At 47.1% G+C, this 4,451-nt stretch overlaps 1 pseudogene; it reads left to right on the top strand.

The window, feature by feature from the left end:
* Nucleotides 1-4,065: 4,065 nt before the first annotated feature.
* LOC124709460 lies at nucleotides 4,066-4,183 on the top strand (annotated as a pseudogene).
* The last annotated feature ends 268 nt before the right edge of the window (nucleotides 4,184-4,451 follow it).

Raw genomic sequence — 4,451 nt, 5'->3', positions numbered from 1 at the left:
TGCAGCTTGAAACTGATGAACCGCTGCTACTTTACTGTAGTCCCCGCACCCTTACACTGACGATGCGAGTCACAAGTTCCTTTGTGATATCATCCCACAATTTCCATTTCGACGGATCTCGAAGAGACCTTTGCCACCCTCAGGTCTATTGTAGCTTGTAACTAATACGTCGCTCCCACTTTACTGTAGTTCGCGCACCCTCACACTGATGATGCGACAGAGAAACTCCTTCGCGATTGCATACTACAGGCTTCCAGCCACCGTATCTTCAAGAGGTTAATACATCCCACAGGTCTCTAGTAGCTTGTAACCGATGCACCGCTACCACATTAGTGTTGTTCCCACACCCTCATAGTGATTATGCGACACAGAAATTGGTTCACGATTGCATATTAGAGACTCCCTGCCGAATTATCTCCAAGAAACTAATAACACACTCAGGTCTCCAGTAGCTTGTAACTGATGCACCACTGCCACAATATTGTAGTTTCGCACCCGCACACTGATGATGCAACACAGAAATTGCTTCGTGAATGCATAATAGTGGCTCGATGCCCACGTGTTTCCAAGAGACTAATGCCGTCCTCAGGACTCTAGTAGCTTCTAACTGATGCACCGCTGCCACTTTACTGTAGTGTGTGCACCTTCGTACTGCCAATGCTACGCAGAAATTGCATCGTGATTGCTTACCACAGACTCCCTGCCGACGCATGTCCAAGAGACTTATACCATCCCCGGTCTCTAGTAGCTTGCAACAGATGTACTGCCGCCACTTTTAGTGTACTCCTCACACCCTCACACTGAAGATGCGACACAGAAATTGCTTCGCGATTGCATACTACAGGCTCACTGTCAACGTATCTCCAAGAGACTATTGCCGCCCTAGGGACTACTAGCTTGCACCACTGCTACTTTACTGTAGTCCCCGCACTCTCATACTGACGATGCGACACTGCGAACTACAAGCTCCCTGCAAACGTGTTTCCAAGAGACTAATACTAGCCTCAGGTCTCTAGTAGATTCTAACTGATGCACCGCTGCCACTTTACTGTAGTCCCCGCACCGTCATACTGATGATGCAATGCAGAAATTGCTTCATGATGGCATACTACGCGCTCCATTCCAACGGATAACCAAGAGAACTTTACCGCCCTCAGGTCTTTAGTAACTTGTAATTGACGTAACGCTGCCACTTTACTGTAGACCTCGCACTCCCATACTGAATCGTGGTTTGCGTACTTCGAGATACCTGTTGACGTATCTCCAAGAGACTAATACGGCCCCCAAGGATTCTAGTCGCTTGTAATTCATGCACCGCTGCCACTTTACCGTAGTACCCACACCCTCACACTGACAATGCGACACAGATATTACATTGCATTTGCATACTACAGGCTCCCTGCCGAATTATCACCAAGAGACTTACTAATGATATAGCCCACAGACTCTCACACTGACAATGAGACACAGAAAGTGCTTCGTGACTTCATACTACAGGCTCCCTTCTGTCGTAGCTCCAAGATACTAATACCACCCTCAGGTCTATTGTAACTTGTAACTGATGCACTGCGGCCACTTTACCGTAGTCCCCACACCTTCACACTGATACTAAATACTCCCTGCCAAAGTGTCTCCAAGAGACAAATACCACTATCAAGACTTTAGTAGCTTGTAACATACGCACCGCTGCCACTTTACTGTAGTCCCCACACCCTCACGCTGATGATGTGATGCAGAAATTGCTTCACGATTGCATATTACAAGCTCCGTGCCGACCAACCTCCAAGAGACTAATATCACCCTCAGGTATCCAGTACTTTGTAACTCATGCGCAGCTGCCACTTTACTGTAGCCTCCGCACCCCCACACAGACGATGAGACTCAGAAATTGCTTTGCCATTGCTTACTACAGGCTACTTACTGACGTATCTCGGAGAGACTAATACCACATTCAGATCGCTAGTAGCCTTTTACTGATGCACCACTGCCGCTTCACTATAGTCCCTACACCCTCACACTAATGATGAGACAAAGAAATTGCTTCACGACTGCATACTATACGCTCCCTGCCGATGTATGTCCAAGAGACTAATACAACCCTGAGGTCTCTAGTAGCATGAAACTGATGCGCCGCTGCCACTTTACTGAAGTCACCGCCCCCTCACACTGTTGATGTGACACAGAAATTGCTTCATGATTTCATACTACAGATCGCCTGCCTGTGTATCTCCAAGATACTAATACCACGCTCAGCTCTCTAGTAATTTGTAACTGATGCACCACCGCCACTTTACTGTAGTCCCCGCTCCCTCATACTGACGATGCGAGGCAGAAATTGTTTCATGATAGCATACTACAGGCTCCCTGTCGACGTATCTCCAAGAGCCTATACCGCCCTCGGGTCTCTGGTAGTTTGTTACTGATGCATCACTGCCACGTTATTCTAGTCGCTGCACCCTCACACTGACAATGCGACACAGAAATTGTTTTGCTACAGGCTCCCTGTCGACGTAACTCCTCGTGATTCATACCGCCCTCAGGTCTCTAGTGGACAGCAAAAACGAAAAACAAATAAAATCATTTCTTTACCGGGGAAGTCGAATGACATGGAGTGGAAGATCTGCTGAAGAAATTAGGATTAGTATGTCCATGGAAAAGAGACTATTTGGATACGTGAAGAAGTTACTAACATGTAAAAAAGGTCGAATGGATCTGAGGAAGAGCTGTGCAACATGTTGTGTGTGGAGAGTAATGTCATACAGCATTGAATCATGGACTGTAACTACGAGAGAATAAATACGTTGAGAAAGTTTTGAAATGTGGCTATGGAGAACAATGCTTAAGGTGAAGTGGACTAAAGACTTAAAACTAAGGAATTAATGAAGAAAACATGGATAAAAAGAATATTATTGGAAGCGATCAGAAAAAGCAAAAAAAATTTTTTTGACTATGATGTGATGTGTAGAAACTGTCAGCAACAGTGGATTTTAGAACAAAAGTGGTAGTAATGAGACGACGAGATAAGTAGAGAATTGGAATGATGGACGACGTTATATAAGGACGAATATACGAATAGTTGAAGGAAGGTGCTGAGACCAGAACACGATGCAGAGCCTTAGTCTGAAACCTGGAATAAGACATACTCGTGTACGCTAAACTAGAAGTATGGACTAAAACAAGAAAAAAAGTCCTGTAAACTTGGGCCTTAAAGTGCATACGTTGAGAATGATGAACACCTCTTCATCTTCGTTGCTGTGAATCTCTTCGACCGCAAGCTCTTTACCTTACATATTTTGAGAGATCATAGTAGGGACCAAAGCATAATGCCCAGTAAACATGGGATCTAAAATACATACCCTGAGAGTTATGAACACTTGCTCATCTTCGCGACTGTAGAACACATCTTCTGAATTAGTGCTCTTAAGGTATGCATTTTAGAGCCCTGTTTACTGGACATTTCCGACTTGTCTTTGGTCCATACAACCACCTCCCAAGATGTGGAACGCTTTTTCTAAGATCCTGCATAAGCGGAGCAGAGATGGGTGGGAATCATTCTAGCGACGAAACTATACGCGAATTGGGAAATCCAAGCAACTTTGGCAAAGGGGAGATTATTGTGAAACGACTAGTGGGCAAGGTGTTGTATGTGACGCCTTATCACAGAAAGTGGGGAACGGAGGCTTTCTTTTTCTGTGAAGCACGGTAGGCCACGGCCTGGGGCATATGTGACGACTCAGTACAATGCTGGTGCGGGCACGAGCGTTTCGGGGCACACTGCACTTTGTGCACTTTGTTGAACAGCAAATCGTTCTTCCCTTGTTGTCCCAACGAAATACTCCATTACGGTTGTAGTTGACACAGGATCATCGAGACTGGAAAGCTGATCAGTGTAAGCGTGTCGCCTAGCCGAATGAGTCACTTTTTTGTCACACCAGGGCAATGATCTTGCTCGGATACGAAGTCGTCCAGGCAAAACGCTTCTCGAAACATACGCCGTGCCACGGACCCAGGCGGGTGAGGACAGTATTATGCTGTGGGAATATTCAGCTGCGCTTGAACGGAGTGGGCAACGGCCTTGCCGCAGTGGTTGCACCGGTTCCCGTGAGATCACCGAAGTTAAGCGCTGTCGGGCGTGGTCGGCACTCGGATGGGTGACCATCCAGGCCGCCATACGCTGTTGCCATTTTTCGGGGTGCACTCAGCCACGTGATGCCAATTGAGGAGCTACTCGACCGAATAGTAGCGGCTTCGGTCAAGAATACCATCATAACGGCCGGGAGAGCGGTGTGCTGACCCCGCGCCCCTCCTATCCGCATCCTCCACTGAGGATGACACGGCGGTTCGGTGGTCCCGGTAGGCCACTCGTGGCCTGAAGACGGAGTGCTTGCACGGAGTATTTGGGAGTAATCGAAGGCTCCAGCACAGCAGTGGACTACGTGAACATTATTGTG

This window comes from Schistocerca piceifrons, chromosome 7 (genome assembly GCF_021461385.2).
Source record: "Schistocerca piceifrons isolate TAMUIC-IGC-003096 chromosome 7, iqSchPice1.1, whole genome shotgun sequence".
In the NCBI taxonomy this organism is placed as follows: Eukaryota; Metazoa; Arthropoda; class Insecta; order Orthoptera; family Acrididae; genus Schistocerca; species Schistocerca piceifrons.
This window is presented reverse-complemented; position numbering and strand designations above follow the sequence as displayed.